We start from the raw sequence: 26,593 nt of genomic DNA, 5'->3' as shown, positions 1-26,593 counted from the left end.
TCACAGAGCTACAATTCCAGGGTTCCCTGGGAAGAGGGATTAACTGAGAATTGTAGCTCTGTGAGGGGAATAGGGGTCTCCTCAGACGATCATGAGCCAAGAAAGGAAAGAAGATTGTGGCAGCTGCTTATCCATTCGAGGCAGGCTCCCAACTGTACTTCCCTTGATCAGTCTTGCAATAAAAGTTTACAGCTCTTGTGTATTTGCCACAAAGCCGCTAGCTAAAAAGAGGAATAAGGATTCGGAGCTGAACAGGAAAGTAATTTTCAAATTAACAAACCACCCTCCGTATTCTTGCATGCATTTTAGACGCTTCAGTGTTTAATGCCACCTCCTGCTCTTTAACACTGAGAATTGTTTTTCCATACATCATAGAAAGGATTCCTCTTTCTCTCTTTCAAAAATTTTAACGGATGATGTTTTCGTCAAAACAATTGGGCAATGTTCTTGTGGCAATGCCAGCTGTATTACCACAGGAAGAGCTGTGTCCTCTGGAAATATCACCAGAAGCACAGAACCGCAGTATTCTCTAAAAAAAACTGCAAAGAATAACACACAGTCATCTCCAGTGACATAGGCTGTTTATGCACCATATATTTAAAAGCAGATTTAAAGCCAATTATATTTGTTTCTTTGTTTATTAAATTTCTATACTGTCCTTCATCCAAGAACCACAGGGTGATTTACAGTGTAAAAACAGAAAAATGCATAATGTAGTAGCAAACAAAACAATAATACCCTCCACAGTTTAAAAGGCCTTAGATTGCTTACTTAGCCAAAGGCCTGGGAGATGAGGTACTGAAAGACAGGTAATGAAGGCGCCAGGTGAGCTTCCCTGGGGAGAGCATTCCACAAATGGGGAGCCACCACAGAAAAGGCCCTTTCTTGTCTTGCCACCCTCCGGACCACTTGCAGGGGAGGCACACCGAGAAGGGTCTCAGGTGATGATTACAGGATCCTGATCGTTTCAAATGGGGAGAGGTGGTCCTTGAGGTATTGCGGTCCTGAAGCACATGACTTCCTCCAAAGAATTCTGGGAACTGTACTTTATCCATTGTGGAGCTACAATTCGCAGTACCTTTAACAAGCTACAGCTCCCAAGATTCTTTGGGGGAATAATCATTCACTTTAGATGCGTCTTAAAGGCATGGTGTGTACATAGCCTTACGTTTTGGGTTTCTTTAGTTTTGCCTTGCGGGGAGCAGGTATTCCAAAATTCTCTTTAAATCGCTGTTTTTTCTCCCCCACCCAATTATGTTTTCTTACCAAATTTGTGATGATTTGGAAAGTGGGTGAAAAGGTTTCCCTGGCTTGTATACATCCATGGTAGGGTGTTTAGTTCTGTTTTGGGTTTGTTTTTGTAGGGAGAAGGTTTTGCTGTCCAGCTCACAGCTAGGACATCTGCACTGAACGAGGACCGTCTCACCAAATAAACTTACATCTGCTTTATGTCTTTATAATATCCTGCCACCATCATCACACAGGGGTCTGTGGAGGGGATATTTTGATTGAAAATGTAACTGTACCATAATCTTTGAATACATGTGTTTGTTTTTTTAAAAAACATTTGCTAGGAAGTATGAACCTTTACAATGTTACCCCACCACACACACACAAATGAGTAAACTCATTTTTATAAATATAATGCAGAGCAACCTTATTTTGGCCCACTCTTAAACTGCTAAGTAGGATATAAAGGTAAGAGTAAAGGGACCCCTGACCATTTTTAAAAAGTATGCATTACGGTGGGGTGTTGGGGGCGTGGCTGAATTTGTAGCTGTTGTTTTTTTTTTTTACTTCATTTGCTTAAAGGTAAAGGGACCCCTGACTGTTAGGTCCAGTTGTAGCCGACTCTGGGGTTGCACACTCATCTCGTTTTATTGGCTGAGGGAGCCGACGTACAGCTTCCGGGTCATGTGGCCAGCATGACTAAGCCGCTTCTGGCGAACTAGAGCAGTGCACAGAAAGGCCGTTTATCTTCCCGCTGGAGCGGTACCTGTTTATCTACTTGCACTTTGATGTACTTTCAAACTGCTAGGTTGGCAGGAGCAGGGACTGAGCAACAGGAGCTTACTCCATTGTGGGGATTCGAACCGCTGACCTTCTGATCGGCAAGTCCCAGGCTCTGTGGTTTAACCCACAGCGCCACCCGCGTCCCTGCTATGTAGGATAATCAGGGGCAATTAATTACCATTAGACCTTATTGATTTGCTTCTTAACTTCCTAATTATAAAATCATATCTGTACTTAGATACCTGCCTTCATGGTTGGAAGGGTCCTCAAGGGTCTTCTATTCCAACCCCCAGCAATGCAGAAATCTCAACTATATCATATATGACAGCATCCAACCTCTACTTAAGAACCTCCAAGGAAGGAGAGTCTTCCACCTGTAGGATAGATAGTAGCTGGGTGGTCCATAAAATATTGTGTTAGACTGTCCAGCCATAATGAACACTAGCTTTCTTCCTGTTAAAGCTGCTGCTGCTCTTGTCATTAATTACATTATTTCCTTCCAACGAGGAGTTAACAGTGTTTATTGCAGTGAGGAGAACAGAGAGTCTCTGGGGCGGATGCATCCCAGGGCTCCAGCTGATGCTGTAGGCCATTGGAGGACAGTTGAAATGGTACCCAAAGAGCATCTTCTAGATACAAAATCTCTCCAGGGCCCACTTGTGTTATTGGTAACAGGAGAGACGCAACCAGATTTCCACTAGTCAGACTTGCAGGTTTCAAGAGAACAGTGAAAGATATCCATGGAAGAAGATATCAATGGAACATCTTGAAAATAATGTCCCCGTCCCCCCCCCGGTTGAGAGGCTATAGGGGGAGAATCAGCAACTGAAGGCTCATGGGGCAAACTTGGTTCCCTGAGCATTCACTAGTTTTCCTTCCAGTGGTTGATAGAAGAAGCGAGAGATGTTTTGTGGAAAGGTTTGGGCTGGTCCACTTTGCTGTCTGAAGTGGGGTGACAAATAGCACCCCCCCCCCAAAAAAAGCCCTGAAGGCCAGCCAAGTTATTTTGATACCTCATGCTGAGCATTCCACAGGTAGGGATTTGTGCAACTCTTCCCAAGCCATAAATATATGCAACAATAATAAATCAAATAGCTAACCATTTGCTTGCCCCTTTATGACACCTAAATCAGCTTCCTAGTGGTAGGGTCTACCCTGAGAACGATGGGGAAATGAATGGAAGATGCTTGAGTCCTCTAGTGCACCTTTTGTAAAACCAGTTGCTGACCAAAGCTATAGAAGTTATAGCATCTTAATTCATTTCTTAGGCTTGGGTGCTATTAAATGTGGGAAGGCAGGGTGGAGAAGGCAGTTTGTAAACTCCAAAAGTGGCCTGGTTGCTCAAACTAGCCAGTAAGCTTAACCTGGAAACCCTTATAAGAAAATCATAAGACTCCTGCTGGATCAGTCTAATGACCCATCTAGCTTTGTGTTTCCTGAACGTAGATCTGCAGCTGTTGTTGGACTACAACTCCCATCATCCCCAGTTAGCAGGACCAGTGGTCAAGGATGATGGGAGTTGTAGTCCAACCACAGCTAAACACCCAGGTTTGGGAGAAAGTGACCTAGCCAGAGCATCAGTTTCTCATAGTAACCAACCACATACCTATGGGAAGTCTGCAAGCAGGACTTGGTCACAACCATACATGCCCCACTAGTGATTCCCGGCAAGCAGCATTCAGAGGCCTACTGCTTCCAGCTGTGGAGGTTGAGCAGCAGAGGGAACCATGGATAGCTTCTGCCTCCTCTATGAATTAGCCTAATCTTCTTCAAGGGTGCCGTGGGAAGGATGGAGAACCTGTGGCCAATGGCCACGCCATAGCTGTCAACCGTCCCTTATTTGGCGGGAAACTCCCTTATCCCAGCGCCGTGTCCTGCTGCTGTCCCTTATTGATGATGTCCCTTAAATTTCCCGGGTTTCAAAGGAAGCAGCTCCTCTCCCTCCCTCCCTCCCTCCCTGCCGGCCAGGGAGGAGGTAGGCTCCAACTGTGTTGCTTGGTTGTCCGGCCCGCCCCCCTCCGGCCTCTTCTCACCAGCCTCGGCCCCTTCCGCCGCCATTGTCATTGTGGCCGCCGAACTGAGCATCTCTGCCTGGGGTAGTATCTTCGTAGCTTGGACTTCGTTTTGCACGAAAAGTGGTTGCCGCTTGTAGTTATTTAATTGCAGTATTTCATCAGCTTGAGCAGCAACCTCTGGAAACGAAGGGCTAAAAACCGGTGCTGCTCTCCAAAATTATCTGGTCCCTTTTAACTTCGTATTTCAGGTGGTTGACTAAAATCCCTTATTTTGGTTGTTGATCCCTTATTTTCGAGGCTGCTGGTCCCTTATTTTCAAATCTGTAAGTTGACAGCTATGGGCCACGCTGGCTGGAGCTGATGGGAGTTGGAGTCTGACCCAACAACATTGGAAGAGTCACAGGTTTTCTGCCACTGCTTTATAGAGCTCTTGGTTATCACGTCAACTCTTTCGGCTCAGAGGCTTCCTTTGTAGATGTGGCTGATATCCTTAGCGTTCCCCTCTTTGACCAGATGTGGAAGGTGGCGCACAGGTCAAAACCCCACCCAGGTTCAAGATCCAGTCTGGGCTCTAGTACTGACAATACACGGGCATTGTATTCACAAATTCCTTGCACTGACGAGTGAGCAATACCTTCTTTTGCAGTGCAGGCCTTCAAGATACACCACGAGCTGAAGATTTGGGCTAGTGTGCTGTGTTCATTGCAGGGTATAGGCTGTCATTATGCTGCAATCCAAAGCTCCCTTTGTTTTGCTCTGCCTGGTGGTTACCGGAACAAGCGCCGAACTGATTTGTGGGGATCTGGAGAGCTCTGTTCAGCCAGACTGGAATTTATTTTCTTTCTTAGCCCAGATCGTGGGGCAGTCAGAAGCCCTCTCTTATATCTATGTGTATTTATAACTGGGTCCTTTTCTGCTTGTTTGCTTTGCACATGCAATTGTATCTGGCAGCCTAAGTTTGCTGGAGCTGTGGTTAGGCTTGAAAAAGCAACTCCAGGTCTTTAAATCTCCAACAAATGTCCACTTCGAAGTGTACCACACTTTGCTTTTTTTCAGTGCCGACTTTTCTGTTGCTCCATGTCCTGATGTTATTTAGCCGACCTTAGATTGGATCCACTTAAGCAAATGAAGCAAAACAAAAAATTAGCTACAAATTTAGTCATGCCCCCACCCTGAAGCAAAGTTCTTAACCCGAGGTACTCTTTCTGGGTTAGCAGAGCCCGTAACCTGAAGCATATGTAACCCGAGGTACCACTGTATTCTACGACCCTGTGGGAAGTGCTACATTCAGATAGCACAGAGGTCGGCAACCTAAGGCCCATGGGCCGGAAGCGGCCCATGAGCCGCCACTGAACTGAGCTGCCCACTCGGCGAGTCCCTGCACACTGCGCTAAACCGGTGCAACAAGGCGTGGGGACTCTCTTCCATGGCTCCGGAAATGGCTTCTGCACATGCCCAAAGGCTTGAAATTGTGGCTGCACATGTCCGCGGCACCAGAAATTGCTTCTGCGCATGCCCAGATGCCAGAAATCACACCTGCGCAGGCGCGATTTTCGGCATCTGGGCATGCGCAGAAGCGATTTCCGGCGCCATGGACATGCCCAGACGTGATTTCTGGTGCCGCGCTGCGCTGGCCCGGCCTACGGAGGATCTCCGCGGGAGTAATCTGGCCCATGCCCAGTAAGCCTTGCTGACCCCTGAGAGAGCACTTCAAATGACCAGGCAGTTCAGCAATATGGTGGGGCGTGTGTGTTTTGGGGTGGGGCTGGGGGCTCATTAAGTGATTCTCCATATGAGATTGGGATGTTGGAAGTGGAGGACATGCATGAAATGTCAGAGGATCTGCAGACCTGATAAAAGTCAGTTCTGTTGGGGTTATTTCCAGCATTTTCTAGAGCTGAGGACTGGTGTTGGAAACAGCACCCACAGCCCCCCCCCCCCCCCCCATTTTGCATCAGAAAGCTGTGCTGGATAATCTGGCTCCTTCTTCTTCTTGGATGGCCACCAAACAATCCTGCAAAACAAAAGCCGCCTCCTTAGTGCCTTGATCAGGATGCGGCTGATTACATCTCTGCTTGGTCAGGTTCAATCATTTCGATAAACAAATTGCTTCAATTGGGCAGCTATTCTGCGATAATAATAAAAAAAGTCTTGCAAGGGCTGCATTTATAACTCTGCAGAGAACTGAGCCCGCTTGCCAAGCCGATTGCTTCATTTTCTCTGGCATTTTATAATCGGGATAATGAGCCACCTTAATAACAAGCAAATTATGTTAAAGGGGAATGGCAGCCGCGTTTGTATAACCAGGGTAAATCAGCAACTTAAGCTGTTGCCTAAAAAAACCAATGCAGGCTACACATTAAAAAGGCTTTGGGGCGTTAGAATCATTGGCAATCTGTTAAAATTTGCTCTTTTGTTTTTTGGTTGCTCAACTAGGAATCCTTCCTCACTCCCCTCCACCAACTGAAGCATTTAACACAGAGCTGGTTGTGTTGCTCTAGGATCTTGCAGATCTTGATCAGGGCCATGGTGAGGGTGGGTTCAGTGAGTTCATCATCATCATCATACCTGGAGTTAAAAAAAAAACCTTCCAGTGTTGCATAATTCCCTTACCCACACTGCAAAGCTTGTGTTCGTGGTTGTGACATCACAGATGTATCAGGTCAGGAGCAGTGACAGAAGGAGAAATGCAACAACTGTTTAATTGCGCTCTTGCACAGAGAATGCAAGTTGGGGTGGATCTGGGATCCGTTGTAGAACGGACTGAACTGCTTCAGATTCTGGCAGTGTGGAACTACATTTTTGAATGATCCACAACCTGAAAATCAAACCAAACACCTTCCTGCAAGGAGAACACTAGCACAACAGGGAGTTTTGCTAGCTTTCTCCTTTCAAGGAACTATGCCACTCTGGCGGAATATTGAAACATCGTATCTCCCAGCTGTTGCCTTAAGTCAGAGCTTTCCAAACTGTGTGTCACGACATGTGTGTCAGTTGCGGTGTGTCACACAAACGCTCCCTGTGCTCCTCCCGAGGCTGGAAAGGGGATAGTTTAACCACCAGCTTGCTAGTACAGTGGTACCTCGGGTTACATATGCTTCAGGTTACATACGCTTCAGGTCACAGACTCCGCTAACCCAGAAATAGTACCTTGGGTTAAGAACTTTGCTTCAGGATGAGAACAGAAATCGTGCTCCGGCGGCGCGGCAGCAGTGGGAGGCCCCATTAGCTAAAGTGGTGCTTCAGGTTAAGAACAGTTTCAGGTTAAGAACGGACCTCCAGAACGAATTACCACTGTAGAACTGAGTTACTGTGTCGCGAAGTGATACATATCTAAAAAGTGTGTTGACGACATGAAAAGTTTGGAAAGCTCTGCCTTAAGTGCTTACATTCTAGCTTGCCACCTGTTTCTGCTAAATTCCATAGTTATGCCCTGTGTGAATAAGTACTTTCTTTCATCTTGTCTGAATCTTCCAACATTCAGCCTCGTTGGATGGCTCCACATTCTACTGTTGAGGCAGAAAGGAAAAGGTAAAGGACCCCTGGACGGTTAAGTCCAGTGAAAGGCGACTATGGGGTTGCGGCGCTCATCTCGCTTTCAGGCCGAGGGAGCCGGCGTTTGTCCACAGACAGCTTTCCGGGTCATGTGGCCAACAGGACTAAACCGCTTCTGGTGCAACAAAAGCGTGCAAACAGATTTCTGTGACGGAAATCAGAGCGCATGGAAACACCATTTACCTTCCTGCCACAGTTGTACCTATTTATCTACTTGCACTGGTGTGCTTTCAAACTGCTAGGTTGGCAGGAGCTGGGACAGAGGAATGGGAGCTCACCCTGTCGCAGTGATTCGAACCGCTGATCGGCAAGCCCAAGCGGCTCAGTTGCTTAGACCACAGCGTCACCCGCATCCACCCCTTTTACCATTGAGGAGGGGGGACTTCTCTCTAGCCACTGTCTTCATGCCATGCATAATTTTTATACTTCTGTCATGCCATTGCTTACTTGTTTTTTTCCCTCTAAGCAAAAGATCTCCAAATGTTGTAATCTTTCCTCACAAGGGAGCAGCTGCAGACCCCCTCCTTTTTGGTTCCCTGTTTCTGGACCTTTTTTCAGCTCTACAATATCCCCCCCCCCATTTTTTTCTTTTTTCACTCAAAACTCACAGGCTGACTTTCCAAATTGCCTTGTTAAGCCAGGGCTGAGTTGCAGGGTGTCTGTCTTTTATTTTCTAACTGTACTAAAAGGAAGACGAGAGCCAAAGTCAATATTTTTTATGACCTGTTTAATGCCAAACATCAGCCCAGGAGGCCTGATCCCCCAACCCTGCTCCATATTTCCTTCCAAGTCAGAGGTTTAGATTAAGACCGCGCTGCTCGCAGTATACCACATCTGCGCTGTAAGGCAATGCATGTCTTGCTCCGAGCAGCTGAGTTCACCAAATTTTACTCCAGGGTAAAGTATAAGGCCTTGCTCTGTATGGTTTGGCACATCGCTCCTTTTAGATTAGTTTTCCCTTTCCCTCCACCGTGAAGTGTTTTAAGGCTTATTATTTATGATAGTTGTGACAAACCAATAAGCTCTATGCATAAAGCGGGGTGTCTTTTAACAGGAAGTGACTATTTTATGTCTGTTTGATTTTTGTGCATATTTCAGCAGCCAACAAGCCTGTTCAAGCCAAAAATGAGTGATGGCTGGTAGTTTAGGGAAGTTTTTAATATTTAAATGCTGTGCTGTTTTTAACATTTGACTGGGAGCCGCCCAGAGTGGCTGGGGAGACTCAGCCAGGTGGGTGGGGTATGAATAATAAATTATTATTATATTATTATTATTATTATATTAAGGGACGCGGGTGGTGCTGTGGGTTAAACCACAGAGCCTAGGACTTGCCGATCAGAAGGTCGGCGGTTCGAATCCCCGTGACGGGGTGAGCTCCCGTTGCTCGGTCCCTGCTCCTGCCAACCTAGCAGTTCGAAAGCACGTCAGAGTGCAAGTAGATAAATAGGTACCGCTCCAGCGGGAAGGTAAACGGCGTTTCCGTGCGCTGCTCTGGTTCGCCAGAAGCGGCTTAGTCCTGCTGGCCACATGACCCGGAAGCTGTCTGCGGACAAATGCTGGCTCCCTCGGCCTATAGAGCGAGATGAGCACGCAACCCCAGAGTCGGCCACGACTGGACCTAATGGTCAGGGTTTCCTTTACTCTTTACTTTTTATTATTATATTATTATATAGTGTGTGAAGATAAACTCATTAAATAACCACAGGATCCCGGGAGTCTTATTCGTAAAAGAGGGTCTCGCTGCATCTCTGCATGATTCAGTGTTCTGGCCTTGCTCCCCTTTGCTTGTCTCTTTGGGAGCAGGTGCTTGTGCACACGTATTTTTCCTGGCACACATGGCTCTGAACGGATTGCTCACAATGCAGAATGCCAGCCTCCTGCCTTCTGAGGCTGCTTCCTGTTGCCTCTCTGCACGAGTGAGAGTCCAGAGCAGTAATGCAGGAAACACTGCCTGATCTGATTTGTGAAGATACATGGGGCCGGCTTTAGGTCCTGGGGAACCTCAGCAAAGAGTCCTTCGGTGTCTCCCCCTTGTGGCTGAAGAGGCGGGCTGCAGAGCTCTTACGGAAGCAGCATTTAATTTACCACCGTGGCGCAAACTCTGGGGCATCGTGGGAAACCAAAATGCTGCAGGGCATTCTGGGAATTGCAGCGATGGCTTCCTAGCACAGCTGCCTGCTGCTCAGATCAGAGCACTGGTGAAAATGGGGAGTGGGGGTCCTGGGATCTGAGGCTGTAGCAGCTGCCTAGAGAGGCTGCCTGTCAGTGCTAGGAAGTAAGACTGTTAAATCACTAGTTAGTAAGATTTGATTTAAATCACTAGTCAGTAAGATTTTATTTAAACCAATTTTTTTTACAGAAAGACTCATTCTTGCTGGTAGAATCTTAATATTCACAACCAGAGGAAGGTTTCGTTTTTGGAATAATACATTTTCAGAGTAGTTTTTACAGTTATATCAAAAATTGCTGATTTGGTTATACTATTAGAAATACATTGACAGATAATTATGAAATTATTGTGAAGTTTAATAAGTTAACTGTTTATATTTGGACAACGTTTCTGCTATGCTTTATTGGAAGGAGAAAAACAATCATTTCCTTAATAACAATTCAAACAATTTATTTAACTGAAACAATAACATTGTAGCATATGTATCCATGCTTGTTAACTGATGTGGTTAAACAATTTTTTAAAAAAACAACTGAGTTTTAGCACACATGGAAAACTTAAAACAAATCCTTATTTCCTGATGAATAGCCTTTGGACTATAATGTAACTTAAATAGAAAACTATCTTTAGAAAGATTTTCCCTCCAAAAGCATTTTATTTTAAAAATCCAATTTAAATTTTAAAAAATCTGATTTTTATTTATTTTTAAATCATTGATTTTTATCCACCCTGGTTTTGTGTGAAAGAGTGTATACTTGTTGATTCGTTCAGATCCACTATTTGTGTGCCCAGGTACACAGAGTGTACACTTGTTGAAGATCGTATGTGAACAACTGTACAAGTGTACAGCTCAACTCTTTAGCTTGCTCACACTGAACACTATTGTTCATTGGAAAGAATGTACATATGTTTGTTTATACAGCTCAATTAGTGGTCACAAGAGCTGTACACACATTGACTGTATCATGTGAACACCCCTGGTGTTTTCTGTCACAAGTTTGGAAAACACTAGAGCAGTTTGATCGCTGAGAGAGTTCTCATCTTGAAAATTTTACTTTTTCTGGACTTTGCATAATTAATATTTAGTATATTAATATTTTCCAATAACCTCCTTGGTTCAGGTTATTCCATACATTTCAGGGGGGTTTTTACGCATTATGGCAGACAGCTCTCTTTACAGTTGTTACTTCTAAATACATTTCCTATTGCTCTGTTTTCCTTCCATCCTTAGTTTCAAATTGGGTCTATACAGTTTCATGGCATTGTTTTTGTCATACTACTTTTTTTCTGCATCTGTCTCGTTACTATGGCAATTACAAAATACAAACAGTGCGAGCGATGAGTAATGGTGATAAGGAATTGTGAAATGGCCTCAGAAAAAAAGATGTGTTTCGCGCTTTCAAAAGATTTATGTTTGCAGATAAATAAGGAAGGAAAAGTGCTTCCTTTAAATCCATCTCCAGAACGTACATTTTATGTGGAACCTCTGTCACAACCCTCTTAATCCTCCTCGCCAACTGAGATTTATTTTTACCTATTTATAAAAGTATTTTATATCATCAAATATAGGGGCGGTGTACACCATAAAAGATAAAACACAATACAAATGATTAAAAACAATACAAATGATAATTAAAGTGTCTGGCTAGTTAAACAGCTGCCAAGGCGTGTCAACATAAAAAATGTCTTCAAGAGACACGTGGAAGTCAAAAGTGAGGGCGCCTGCCACATCTCTGCCAGAACATTGTCCCACAGCAAGGGATCGGAGATACTAAATGCCTAAATATACTTGTGCGTTCATCCATTACTACCCTAGAGGGAGAGGCCTGCCTTTATACTTTTATATAACACCGTCAGTAAAGCATTGTGTAATTATTATATTATATTATATTATATTTTATATTATATTGGGTCCTCCCTTAAAGAGGGCACATATTGCGGTGAGACCTAGAGAACCGACACCCTGTGTTGTGGGTAGGTACAGTTGGTCAGCCACAACACCCGATTGGTAGGTCCCTCGAAGCTGGGTACAATCTGGCCAATGGGACGCAGTCTAAATAGTTCAAGGGACCTATTTATGCCCATGCATGTGACCCAGAGCTTCCTCTTTCGGTGTGTGCATTTGGAACACCCGCCCACCTCTCCCTATTTTTAGGGCTGTGCACTTGATCTTGCTATGCTGTCATATGTAGTCTATTGTTGGGACAGGGGCACGGCAGGAATTTTCCCCACTTGGTTGATTGGCCTTGGCCATTTGGGTTTCGCCTGCCGCGTAGCAAATCGTCACAACTTGTAAGGTTGCAGATAGGCTCTGGTTCAGGTGACAGGGATGGGAGAAGGCTCTTGCCATCCCTATGTGAAGGGTATTCCATTAAAGGAATGTTGAAGTGATATAATGGTGCTTTAAATACAGTGGTACCTTGGTTTCAGAACAGCTTAGTTTATGAACAACTTGAATTAAGAACGCTGCAAACCCGGAAGGAGGTGTTTTGGTTTGTGAACTTTGCCTTGGAATAAGAACATGTTTCGCTTCCTGTTGAGTGTGTTCCATTTGTAAATTGCGTCCCCCGCTTAATCCGCTTCCAGAACGGATTAAGTTCGTAAACCAAGGTACCACTGTACAGTGGTACCTTGGTTCTCAAACTTAATCCGTTCCGGGAGTCCGTTCGACTCTTGAAACTGTTCAGAAACCAAGACACAGCTTCTGATTAGCTGCAGGAGCTTCCTGCACTCAATCAGAAGCTGTGTCAGATGTTTGGCTTCCGAAAAGCGTTCAAAAACCGGAACACTTACTTCCGGGTTTGCGGCATTCAGGAGCCGATTTGTTCGACAACTAAGCTGTTTGAGAACCAAGGTACCACTGTATGTGGTGAAGATTAGGCTTGGGTCTCTCACATTTACCCCAAAGGATATCTTCCTTATGAGCACAGTGGTACCTCTGGATACGAACAGGATCCGTTCCGGAGCCCCGTTCGCATCCTGAAGTAAACATAAAATGCATCTGCGCGTGCCGTGTTTCGCCACTTCCACGGATGTGTGTGACATCATTTTGAGCATCTGCGCATGCGCAAGCGGCGAAACCTGGAAGTAACGTGCTCTGTTACTTCCGGGTTGCCACGGAGCTCAACCTGGAAATATTCATCCCGAAGCTACTTCAACCCAAGATTTGACTGTAAAGGCTAAAATCGGTGTAGGAAAACTTTTGCCTGTGAAGAGCTGTTGACCCATTGGGAAAGTCAACCTTGGGGCATTGTCAGTGATGGGGGGACTTTACAGTTCTTCAGGATTGTATCTCTCTTTCTGTCACCCCATCCCTACAGGCTACATGGAGTTAGGGCCACATGGAGGTAGTTCACAGGTCACATGAAGGCCACAGGTCCACGCCCCACTCCCAAAATAAAGGCATTTTTATTTTGGGAACTGATTTGCCTGGCTAAAGGCTAGATTTAGCTGTTCCCATTCAGTTCTACCGTGTCCTTGAGATTTGTCTGCTTCACAAAAGAGAATTCCAGCACATTTGGTATAAGAGCTTTTATCACAAGATGACGTCAATGTAGAAGAAATATATTAGCCTCCAAATCTGCTGTAAAAAGATTATGTGAATAGATCCATAATAAATGTGAATAGATCCATAATAAACCTTTGGGTGGGTGGGTGTGTAAGGAGGGGTAGAATTGGGGGGTGAATGCAAGCAAAGAGTGATACAAAAGCCTTGACAATCCATTTTTCAAAAACTGAAGTGTATTATCTTAATTTAGATGCGTTAATTTTAGGCGCACTTTCAGCACTGCTGAGGCTTAATTTGCGTCATCAGGGATCTTCAAGGTGATTGACGCAGGATTTTTTTTGATGAAAGGACCCTTGGTTACCAGAATTTTTTAATTTTGGTGGTGAGGTGCATTCTACAAGCGCACAGCTTTGTCTGCTACCTCGGGTCACAATTTTTGTGCCCCAGATTAAATTCCTAAGAACGGATCGCACAGAAGTAGGACGGCTGACTTCTGGTTTTGGGAAGCACTTGGGCACCCTTTTGCCAGTGGACCCTTTTGCCCCCTTTCCACGGGACATGGATGGCGCTGTGGTCTAAACCACTGAGCCTCTGGGGCTTGCCAATCAGAAGGTTGGCGGTTCGAATCCCCGCGGCGGGGTGAGCTCCCATTGCTGTGTTCCAGCTCCTGCCAACCGAGCAATTCAAAAGCACACCAGTTCAAGTAGATAAATAGGTACTGCTGTGGAGGGAAGGTAAACAGTGTTTCCGTGCGCTCTGGTTTCCGTCATGGTGCTCCATTGCGCCGGAAGCGGTTTAGTCCTGCTGGCCACATGACCCGGAAAGCTGTCTGTGGACAAACACCAGCTCCCTCGGCCTGAAAGCAAAATGAGTGCTGCAACCCCATAGCCTCCTTGGACCGGACTTAACCATCTAGGAATCCTTTACATTTTACCTTTGTCCCTTTCCCTTTCCTTTTCAAACCCCACTCCTCCTCCACTCTTGGCACGACACCTTACCATTTGTTCCCTGGTTCTTTAAGTTCTCAAATATTTCTATTCTCCCTCCTTTCAGCTGGTAATATTTATTTATTGTTGCATTTACAGTGGTACCTCAGTTTAAGAACAGTCCAGTTTAATAACGATTCAGTTTACAAACTCTGCAAAACCGGAAATAGTGTCCCGGTTTGAGAACTTTACCTCGGTCTACGAACGGAAGCCGAATGGTGGAAGGGCACCGGTGGCGGGAGGCCTCATGAGGGAAAGCGTGCCTTGGTTTAAGAACGATTTTGCTTTAAGAACGGACTTCCGGAATGGATTAAGTCTGTAAACTGAGGTACCACTGTATATCCCACTCTTTTTCTCTATGGCTTACGGGGTTCTCCCCCTTCTCATTTAATCTCCGCGACAACCCTGTGAGGTAGGTTAGGCTGAGAGGCAGCGACTGGCCCAAGGTCACCCAGTGAGCTTCGTGACCGAGTGGAGATTTGAACCCAGATCTCCCAAGTCCTGGTCAGACACTCTAACCACTGCACCACACTGTCACTTGCTTGCCTTTTCGTCTTCTTTGGAGCTCCCTTTTCAGGGTGCTCCCTTTCTTCCGCCTGGTGTTGCCTTCCCTGCCAATGTAATTCACATCTCTTGTTTCTTCTCCCCACTCCCAGGCCACAGACCACTGCATGATCCCACTTTAAAAGCCACGGCTTCCCCCAAAGAATTCTGGGAGCTGTAGTTTGTTAAGGGTGCTGAGAGCTTTTGCTCTTTACAGGGAACTCTGGGAATGGTAGTTCTGTGAGGGGAACGCAAGGAGCCTGCCTTTGTGCATAAATCACAATGTTTTATGTCAAAATACACACATACATGGGGGCTAGGAAAGGACTGGGTTTTGACTTGCAAAAAATGTTGTGGTGTTGTTACTTTTATTAAGTCAAGGTTTACGATACTACTTTAAGTCACTTTGGAAACTATAATCAACACATGGGCATAGCCGGGGGGGGGCAGGGAGGGGCAGCTGCCCCCCCCTCAAATCAATACAAATCTGAGGTTCTGCCCCCCTAACAAAAGCCTGCATCCCCTAACAAAAGCCTTCCCCCCCTTAACAAAAATCCTGGCTAGGACCATGACAGTATCTAAAAAACTCTCATCAAATTGAAGATGTTCCTTGCTGTACTGGAAAACTGGGTTCCTAAATAAATACATTATTATCTTGATTGATTATACAATACCCTACATTTGCACATCTGCCAGGTGGATTAAAAACAAATCCTGCAGTATAAGTAGCATTTCTTTTTTTGCACGCACCCTCTGCCCCATCTAATCTAATCAATCTGAATTTAGTCCCTTTGAAAACAATGGGTTGAAGTTTGCGGTTGCTACTTAATCTCTTCATCGCTTTCCATGGGATTTGGTCAAATATATTTTCAACTCGAGGTAACTCTTCCAGGTTAGTGGAGTTTGTAACCTGAAGCGTTTGTAACCTGAGGCGTTTGTAACTCGATGTACCACTGTGTTCAGCATCCTACATATGAAAATTTATTTTTCAGTACTCCCTACTGGTTCAAGGAAATATATAGAAAAAGGAGAATTCTCTGCATGCCATGATCGATGTTCGAGGCAAGGACTCTTTGGTGAGAGAACCCCAGCAGAGATCAAAAATGTAAAGAAAACACAAAGCAAAGTAAAGTGTACAAATACACATTTTCAGCGAGCATGCTGGGACCAGGGAGACCAGGGTTCAAGTTCCCACTTAGCCACATGAAGCGAATTGGGTGAACTTGGTCGAGTCACAACCTCTCGGCCCAGCCTACCGTACAGGGTTGTTGTGACAATAAAAAGGAGATGAAGCATGTTTGCCACCTTGAGTTATTTGGAGTGAAAGTGGGATATAAATGTTATAACTTGTATTCAATGCTAGTCCTACTTAGAGCACACCCACTGGAATTAATGTACATAATTTAAGCCCATTAATTGCATTGGGTCTATGCTCAGTAGGACTACAATGGTATATATACAGTGGTACCTCGGGTTACATACGCTTCAGGTTACAGACGCTAACCCAGAAATAGTACCTCGGGTTAAGAACTTTGCTTCAGGATGAGAACAGAAATCGTGCTCCGGTGGCGCGGCGGCAGCAAGAGGCCCTGTTAGCGAAAGCACGCCTCTAGTTAAGAACAGTTTCAAGTTAAGAACGGACCTCTGGAACAAATTGAGTTCATAACTAGAGATACCACTGTACAGTGGTACCTCTGGTTACATACTTAATTCGTTCCGGACATCCGTTCTTAACCTGAAATTGTTCTTAAGCTGAAGCACCACTTTAGCTAATGGGGCATCCCACTGCCGCTGTGTCACCGCCGTCCGATTTCTGTTCTCATCCTGAAGCAAAGTTCTTAATCCGAGGTACTATTTCTGGGTTAGCGGAGTCTGTAACCTGAAGCGTCTGTAACCTGAAGCGTCTGTAACCCAAGCTACCACTGTATAGGTGACTCCCCATTTACGCGGGGTTACAATCCAGGCCCTCATGCGTACCCGAAATGACATAAAATGGGGAACGCCCTGCAGAGTACTCCTGGCTCGTGAGGAGACCAATCCCAGAGCCTGAAGAAGGCCTCCTTGTGAGCCAGGGGGGTAGTTGGGCTTTGTTGAGCTGCTCAGCCTCCCCGCCTGACAGCTGATATGCGGGGTACTGCAGCAGCAGCAGCTGTTGCTTACCTGCTTGTCAGCTTAGGCCACCCTGTTGCCCCTCCAGCTTGCACAGAGACCCTCCCCAGAGTCCCAAGAGGACGTCCTTTTGGGGCTCTGGGGAGGGTGTCCACACAAGCCAGGAGGGCTTACCTGGGTGCTCCCTATTTCTGGCTGCCACAAAGTATTTTGTTAAGGATATTTTTACCTAGGTTGTTCGTAAAGCTCCCTGTAGGTGCAGAATCCAACTCTGAAAATATCACCTAACTGTAAATCCTCTCTGAAGAAAGGAATTAAAAAACCAACCAACCCCAAAACCTAGGTTGGCTCCTGATTAAAACAGGGAATGTCCACGAAATGTAAACCAGGAACAGGGCTTTGTTAGTGATTCATTTACACCAGTGATTCTCAGACTCCAAGAGGGGCTCGAGTGCATCTCTGTTGGTAGATGAGCAATGACGTCGTCCTAAGAGATGAAAGAAAGGTGCATCAGCTGACAGGTGTGGGATGGGAGCCCAGGGCACTGCCATTGCCCAGAAAACCTGGTCCCATTTCCTGAGTCTAGACTGACTTGGTGGACAGGAGGTGATATTAACTGGGTTGTCTGGCAGTTTCAAGGAGAATGCCCGCTTATTTTTCTGGACAGCAAAGGAGACAATTGCTCTTCTGTCATTCTTAAAAATGTACTGTACAATGGTACCTTGGGTTACATACGCTTCAGGTTACAGACTCCACTAACCCAGAAATAGTACCTCGGGTTAAGAACTTTGCTTCAGGATGAGAACAGAAATCGTGCTCCGGCGGCGCAGCGGCAGCAGGAGGCCCCATTAGCTAAAGTGGTGCTTCAGGTTAAGAACAGTTTCAGGTTAAGAACGGACCTCCGGAACGAATTAAGTACTTAACCTGAGGTACCACTGTATTGTGTGTGCCTCCCACTTTTAACCCAGAGGAAATCGTTCCCAAATGTCATTTGTTGATGATGAAATAGGAAGCTGCCTTATACTGATCCAGACAATTTGTCCATCTTGTTTGGTATTGTCTATGCTAGTAGGGATTTCAGACTGTGGACATTACTGACCCTACTTGGAAGTGAGCTTCTTGTCCATGATGAGTTCCAGCACCTATTTTTCTAGAAAAATAGCACTGGTTTATGTTACTATTATTATTTTTAACTTTTATTTATACTTTTCAAATATATACATTTCACTGATTTGACATTCATTCTGACATTTTAAAGCTTGACTTCCTTCCCCCTCTTTCTGCGGTTCCTTAAATTTATTTTTACTATCTTCTGCATATCCAAATTAACTTAACTTGCTCATTTACTTCACACACACACAAACACACACACACACACACACACAGACACACACACACACACTCTTATATAGCTGCAGGTTATTACAATAATCCTGCCAGTGTTTTTATCTGTTTACAATTTATCTGTAAATATTTGATAAGCCATTTCCATTCTTTTATAAAAAGTTTGTTATCTTGATTTCTTATTCTTCCGGTAATTTTCACCATTTCTGCGTATTCCGTAAGTTTTTGTATCCACTCTTCCTTTACTGGGACTACTTCTTCTTTCCATTTTGGGGCAAGTAACATTCTTGCCGCTGTAGTTGCGTACATAAATAAATTTATTTACAACTTGGATAGCTCTATCCCTATAATTCCCTGCAATTCTGGGAATTACTGGTTTATGTTATTAGGTGATATCCAGTATTCACCGTCCTCAGAGTAGACTTGCTGCAATCAGAGACAGTGGGTCCACTCTGTGGCTTATTTGGACATCCATTAATAATAATACTACTACTAATGTATTCTACCATATTGCTACTAATTTACCATAATGATCATAAATAACAACAACAATATCATCTAATAGAAAGATCTATCCCTTTTTGTAAAAAATGAAATCATTCCTCAGCTATTTTAGACACACATTCTCGCTGGATGACCCTGTTCCTTAAAATTATACAAAAGCAATAAAGGGAAATGACATATATAGATAAAAAATGGGTAGGTCCATAACAGGAGCTTTCTTCACTTTGAATACACTATTCATTTCTACAAAAAGATCAGTGCTGGGGTGGTGTTTTTTTTTAAAGGGAGTCTTCTAATTTAAGAGTCTACGGCCATATGTCACAATCTCTGTGGAAACAAAGATGGCCACTGTGATGAAATTGCACGAGCAACACACTCCTCTTTGTGGGGAAACATATGGTAGGTGCAGCTAATTCTGGCAGGCTGAGCTCTCTCCCACCCCTCATTCTTTTCGTATTGGAAAAATATTTCTTTGCAACATGCATTTGCTTCTGAAGTGGAAAATTTGGAGCATGCTCTAAAAGGTTGGACTGCAGCTGATGGGCTGTGGGGCTGGCCGTAAAGGTGATCAAACCTGTCAATTTCGGTTTCCCGCCGTTTCTCGTTTTTCCATTCTTAAATTCAGTTCTCCACATTTCTGCAGCCATCTGCAATTTGTTTTTGAAACAATACTGAGGTGGATGGACCACATTTCTGGCAGCGTAAGGCAGCTTCCTATGTTCGGGTCCAGAATCTGAATCTTGAATTTGCAGTAAATCAGCAAGGATGGCTGAGTCCCAAGTGTTTCATGACAGCAGTCGTGAAAAGAATCCTCAACCTGTAAAAACTCAAATGTAGATTGGTATGTCCAGGTTATCCCACTGTACATGCATCAAAGGATGCAATACTTAATTGGTCCCACTTCCTGGACCACTATTATGAACTTGGCTGGAGTTCATAGAATCACAGAACTATAGAGTTGGAAGGGACGCCACGCTTCATCTTGTCCAACTCCATGCAATGGAAGTAGACCTTGGGTTTTTAGTGGTGATGGTGGCGAATAAGCAGATCTCAGAAGAGTTCACAAGAGCTCTAATTCATATTTTAGAAGCATTGGGGGAAGTATTTGCCCTCTCTCTGAGTGTTTTTCTTTCCATTTAGATGTCTGCATAATATTCTACAGTGGTACAGCGGGTTACATACGCTTCAGGTTACATACGCTTCAGGTTACAGACTCCGCTAACCCAGAAATAGTACCTCGGGTTAAGAACTTTGCTTCAGGATAAGAACAGAAATCGTGCTCCGGCGGCATGGCAGCAGCAGGAGGCCCCCATTAGCTAAACTTTGCTTCAGGATGAGAACAGTTTCAGGTTAAGAACGGACCTCCGGAACGAATTAAGTACTTAACCTGAGGTACCACTGTACCTCATAAGGTTGAGTGTTGAGTTGAAAATATGCAGTCTGATCTTCCTCACATTCGCTCAGGGACTCACCACTGTTGTCTCACCACTGCCAGGGTTGGGCAGAGCCAGAATCAAAAATGAGCAGAGCATTGGAGGTCAGTTTTGCATAGTTGGTGACTTTCTTTCACACTCAGGAATCCCTCTTCCTTCTCCATCCAAGGCCAGCAAGAAGCAAAGGTGGATCTACTATGAAACTAATGAAGGTTTAGCTTCTGGTCCCCTGATCCAGATGGGGCTTCAGAAGCAACTTTAGACCACATTGCTTTGAAAATTTGAATCTAGTAGACCAGGCACCCCAAGCTGGGCCCTCCAGATGTTTTGGGACTGCAACTCCCATGATCCCTAGCTAACAGGACAGGGATGATGGGAATTGTAGTCCCAAAACATCTGGAGGGCCGAGTTTGGGGGTGCCTGTAGTAGATCCAATTAAGTCTCATATTGATTAATCCCCCCCCATATATTTCAACAAATTTGAGAGTCAGTAGCACAGACGTTGTAAAGGCTGTTGTAAACAACACTACTGAAGAAGATAACAATGGTTACCCAAACTCATTGCTGGTTGTGAAGGGCCTCTTGTGGCTTCATCAGAGCTTCAAAAATGTAGGTCCGCCACTAGCAAGAAGCGCTAACAGAGTTTGAGGACCAATTCCAGCCATGGAAAGCATTCAAGGTGGTCCAAAAGAAGGCTAATGAGTAGGGCTGCCATAACTCCTTGATTTTTTGGACATACCCACGATTTGTTCATTGGAAATAGCGCCCAGGTGGAATTTCCAAAAATGTCTGGGGAAACCCGGGCGAATGGCAAACCATTTCGGAACTGTTGATTTTTTTGTGTGAAGTTAGCTCAAAAACTTCATTTTTTGGAGATTTTGTGGCAACAACTTTTTTGTCCGGATTTTCACTTTTTGAAATACCGTATTTTTTGCTCTATAAGACTCACTTTCCCCCTCCTTTTTAAGTAAGGGGAAATGTGTGTGCGTCTTATGGAGCGAATGCAGGCTGCGCAGCTATCCCAGAAGCCAGAACAGCAAGAGAGATCGCTGCTTTCCCTGCGCAGTGATCCCTCTTGTTGTTCTGGCTTCTGAGATTCAGAATATATTTTTTCCTTGTTTTCCTCCTCCAATAACTAGGTGCGTCTTATGGTCTGGTGCGTCTTATAGAGTGAAAAATACGGTACTAATGAGGAGTGTGTAACGTGGGGAAAATTCCCATCTAGAGAGCTCTGGAGGGCTGGATTTGCTGTCTGGACCTAAGTTGCCCCACTCCGATACAGAAGTTGACTTTCACACCAAACCCAGCAAATGCCCCACAGTAACCATGCTGGTTCCTCGAGTCTGTTGCTCTTAGGAAGCTGTTTATTCCATGCTGACGTCTGCTCACCCTACGATGTCATCAAATTTCCTGTTTTTGAGGGGTCCTCCCCCACCTTCTGCTAGGGCAGTGTTTCAGGGAGCTGCGCTAAAAACAAGAGACATTCAGAAATTAGAACATGTGGTTAAATGCAGCGTAGCTAAGTAAATAAAGTAGGTGTTCAGCGGTGAACGGTTAGATCTTTGCTCACCATGGGAAAACTGACAGCTTTAAACGTTGAATGGAGTCATTTCTTTTTCTGTTAGGTTTTTCTTTTCTTTTTTAAAGAAAGATCCACACTTGTGTTGCTTTGTTTTTAAACACAAAATATTGTCATCTTTTTCTTCTGTTTCTCTTTCGTCGAAAAAAACAACAGCAGGGCACTGAGATTTCCTTTTCCTCCTCCGATTTTGAACATGCGGAAAGTATTCTCAAAATAGTTCCTTTGCAATGATACTTTGCAATTTCTTTGCAATTATAGCTTTGCTATTTTATGTGCTCCATTAAAAAAAAAAAAAAAGATTTTTAAGAAAGAAAACGTCTTTAAAGTAACCTTGGGGTGTTATAAAGTAACCTTGGAGTGTTATCTAACACTTCATAGGTTGAGCAAAATTAACAGCCAAAATATGCATTTCTGGAGATGTAAAAAGCAGATTTTATGCATATATAATGGAACTGCATAAAAATAAATAAATAAAAATAAAATGTTTCTGGGCTGCAGTTTTGAATGAAATGCAGAAAATGACTGGTTGCACATTATCCAGAAACCCCAAAACAATTGTTCTCTGTGTGCTTCAATCCAAAGTTTAAAATGTTCAGTCTTCAAAGGTTAGCAACTCCTCACAAAAGCAAAAGTTTGTATAGTTCAGCAATGGAAAAGTAAAGATCCCCCAACAATTACAGAATGGCTGAGGAAAACTTTAGGGAATGTTATGGTGGTAAAACATACATCTGTCACACCATTAAATATAACTAGCAAACCAACGTTAATGTGAAAGAGGAGCCTTTTTCGTTCAATTCAGCGTTACATAGATAAAATAGCTTATTAATTTGACACACTATCATTATGGAGAGTCCCAATTCTCAATTTTTCTCATTCTCCTTTTTCACTTTTTAGATTTTGTTTTATAGTCTATATTAGTAGATTGTAATATTTAAAATTTGAAAGTATAAATAAATTCAAATACAGCTGGAGGGTTACAGTTTCCCCAACTCTGCTATGCAACTTTTCTGCCTTATCCATGTACTATATCAATATTCAGATACATACATCATGTCATCCTGAACTCTTCCATAGCGGCCATGCTGATTTTGCCCATGTACATAGTCTTTTTGCATGTGCTGATGAAGAAACCAGGTAGCCTTCCATCAACTATAGCTTCCCATTTTGGCTGAATCAGGAAACTGTAGTTGCTTCAGAACATTCCAAGGCACGCAGGTGGTGCTGTGGGTTAAACCACAAAGCCTAGGACTTGCCGATCAGAAGGTCGAGGGTTCGAATCCCCGCGATGGAGTGAGCTCCCGTTGCTCAGTCCCTGCTCCTGCCCACCTAGCAGTTCGAAAGCAAGATGAATGTCGCAACCCCAGAGTCGGCCACGACTGGACCTAACGGTCAGGGGTCCCTTTACCTTTACCTTAAAAAATAAACAAAACTATTTTTACTGTACATTGCCCTGAGATGATTGTGGAGCAGAAGAAGACGAATTATTGGTAAGGCTGATAACCTTATGCACTGTTTTCGGGGGAAATCACTTCGTAAAAATGTATAGAATAGGCAAAAACGCATGCAAATGTGAATATCCAGAGAAACTCACTGAGGAATTTTCACAAGGATTTAAGAGAACCTGAGAGAAATAAAAATTGACATGTATGCCCATCCCTGGAAAGCACTGCATAGGATGTTACCATAACTACCCCAGAATTCTGTTTTCTTTTTTTAATCAACCACCTGCGAAATATCTATTGTTCTGTTTCATTGGTCTGTACAACTTGCTCACCCAAGAGAAATGTTCTTCCCACATTCACAACGATGTGATTAGCTGTTCTGCTCTGCTCATTCTGTCCTCTGTTTCGGAGACCAAACAAACAGTGGATCACTTGAGCACTTTCGTTTCTTTTCCCAGGCTTTCATTGCTACAACAACAATAATAATAATATATTTTGGCTAAGTATTCAAATAAGCCGCTTGTATGGTCTACATCTGTTCTGGAAGAGCAGATGTGTCCGGCGGGGATCAAAGGTTTGAGATTAAGCCATTCTCTGCACCAAACTTCCATGTATACTGCATCTCTCTCTCAGGATTTTACTTACGATCAAATCTTGGCTTAATCAGCCAAGACAGGAACAAGCCTTTTGCTCATACATGGACCCCAGTGTTTATTCCTTTTTTTTGGTGACCCAGCAAAGAATTCAGTTAAGTATTGATCAAACCAGGAAACCATGATTAGTAGCTTCGGAATAAGTCAGAATATTAAACCTTCAAGGCATGATTTAAGATGGTGGAATGTTCTGTAAAAGGTAAAGGTAAAGGGACCCCTGACCATTAGGTCCAGTTGTGACCGACTCTGGGGTTGCGGCGCTCATCTCACTTTATTGGCCGAGGGAGCCTGCATACAGCTTCTGGGTCATGTGGCCAGCATGACTAAGCCACTTCTGGCGAACCAGAGCAGCGGACGGAAACGCCGTTTACCTTCCCGCCGGAGTGGTACCTATTTATCTACTTGCACTTTGACGTGCTTTCGAACTGCTAGGTTGGCAGGAGCAGGGACTGAGCAACAGGAGCTCACCCTGTCACGGGGATTTGAACCACCGACCTTCTGGTTGGCAAGCCCTAGGCTCTGTGTTATTTTCACTATTATATGCATTTTAACTCATTTTTTTTTACCCTAGTACGTGTATTTTTGTACTTGGCTGGAGAACTGCACTGCAAAATTTGGAGAAGTGCACGTTTCAAAGGACAGCTTTTGTTTTGCATTTTGTTTTGGAAAGTTTAAATTAGGTACGTTTGCCTTTAAAAGGAAACTTATTCAATTCCCTCCCCCTCCCCCCGTGCCAAGTATCTCTTAATACTAAAAAGAGGTGTGTGATATCCCATCTGTCAAAGTGATAGGAGGACTGTGTTTGATCAGAAAGCATGCTGGAGAAAATAGGACTTCTTCCCTGGGTAGCAAGCCCATTCACTTCTCGATAAAGTCCTATGGCTCTTCTATGGATGTCTGAATTGCTTCTCCATTGAAATAGCAGCTGAGTTAATTGTAGCATTTTTGTGAAGTTGGTAATAATACTGCCTTTGTGTAGGTACTAATCACAAGGCTGGGCTTGGCAGTTGTGGGGAGGCAATTAATTTTATCTCTGAAACATGTATGTACTGGGGAAGTCCCCGAGTATGTGAACATTATTTTTAATTTTGGGTGTTCCCATTTTCCTTCTGAACTGACTGGCCCTCAACCACCTGAATTTGCTATTTTTTGCTTAGCATTTACACCATGCTGCCCACGACCTGGTGCCTTGCAAATGTATTAAGAGCACAACTCCCATTGGTTAAGATTTAAACTTGCTTTGAAGTTCACCTACTTACAGTAGCTGTTACACTGCTGTTTGTGTAGGATGAAGGCTGTCAGTTCGGTAAGAAGGCCCTTAAAATCAACCTGATCCTTTATATCCCTGCCTAGTCACTGAAATACTGGAGAGAGTTGCTGTTAGTGGTTTCCCATGGCTCAGATGCGTGGCTGATATCCAACAGGAGCTGTGTGTTCAGTATTGTAGGCCCAATTTTGTGAAACTCCCTTCCAGTTGAGGTCACCTTAAGTGCTTACTGAAGAATTGCTTTATTCCAGCAGGCACTGTAGATGAATTCTGATTTTATAATTTTAACGGAGTTTTATTTGCGTTGTATTGAGCTTCTCCCACGCAACTTAGAGATGATTGCAATTCTGCAATATATGCGTTGTCAGAATGCACAAATAAATAAATAAAATCAGACTGTTGGGTTGTGCTTTAAGGTATTCTGGCAGTAGTATCTTTCTTTCTTTCTTTTAAAAAAGAGTGTGTTTGTGTTGACAGTATCAGGGAGATGGAACAACTCTCTTGTTTTCAGGCTTCTCTTCTTCCCTGAGGGGAGCTTCCTCAGAGATGAGCCAACTGCGCAGTGAGCCTCTGGGGCCCAGCTCCATCCCTCATCTTGCGATTTGGCTGTTCCCTGGATACAGACCAGAATGAGTTCCTACAAGGAAACGGTTCTTCTGCCATACTGATTATGCTCTGCGAGGATCAGATAGTAGTTTGAGGGAGGAAACAACCTCTTGTTTGGTTGGCGTACTGCGTTGAATGTGTCGGAAGCTTGTGGTTTTCCTCCTCAGATGCCTTGTAGAGAGGGGGAACCATCACTCTGAAGCATAGGAAAAGCTTGCATGCATCAATCGCTAGCATCTCTAGTTAAAAAAATCTGGAGAAAAACCCTTCTCTGCTTGAGACACTGGACAGCCACTTCCTGCCAGCTAGTGGAGGCTGGTCTATTCGAGCGGACAGAACTATGTCCCTCTGACTTCAGCCTGCCCTCAGCCAGCTACCACCTGTCTACGTTCTTTCTTGCATCATGTTCTGGGCTAGAACTGGCAGTCAGCTTTTGTCCTCCTTTGCTCCTTCTGCAACTCAGAAGGGAGGAGGATGTGAGAGGACGGAAGTTAGTTGGCTCCATCTTTCATTGGCTCTGACTGCCTATCAGTGGCTCTGGCTCTGCCTACTGTCGGTCTCCCTGTCATCTTCCATTTCCAATGGGCACCAGCCAGAGTAGACAAGACTGGGAGAGTATAACAGCAGCTGGACTCTAGCCACATTCAGACCATAAATTTAAAGCACTATGGTACTGCTTTAAACAGGGACACGGGTGGTGCTGTGGGTTAAACCACAGAGCCTAGGACTTGCCAGTCAGAAGGTAGGCGGTCCGAATCCCCGTGACGGGGTGAGCTCCCATTGCTCGGTCCCTGCTCCTGCCAACCTAGCAGTTCGAAAGCATGTCAAAGTGCAAGTAGATAAATAGGTACCGCTCCGGCAGG

At 44.3% G+C, this 26,593-nt stretch overlaps 1 protein-coding gene and 1 long non-coding RNA gene across 5 annotated transcripts in view; one reads left to right on the top strand and one right to left on the bottom strand.

Moving 5' to 3' along the window:
* The window catches only part of PDE8A (phosphodiesterase 8A), a 191,678-nt gene that overhangs the window by 98,900 nt on the left and 66,185 nt on the right, over positions 1 to 26,593 (top strand). The window lies entirely within an intron of this gene.
* LOC308462780 lies at positions 19,456 to 22,005 on the bottom strand. The gene is made up of 3 exons (XR_013979348.1): positions 21,751 to 22,005; positions 21,570 to 21,647; positions 19,456 to 19,564 (listed from the first exon to the last, which is right to left on the bottom strand). It is a non-coding gene; the product is annotated as an uncharacterized lncRNA (long non-coding RNA).

Source organism: Podarcis pityusensis, assembly GCF_964106645.2.
Source record: "Podarcis pityusensis genome assembly, chromosome: 14".
NCBI classification, from domain to species: domain Eukaryota; kingdom Metazoa; phylum Chordata; class Lepidosauria; order Squamata; family Lacertidae; genus Podarcis; species Podarcis pityusensis.
The sequence above is the reverse complement of the archived record's forward strand: the minus strand, read 5'-3'. Positions and strand labels throughout refer to the sequence as shown.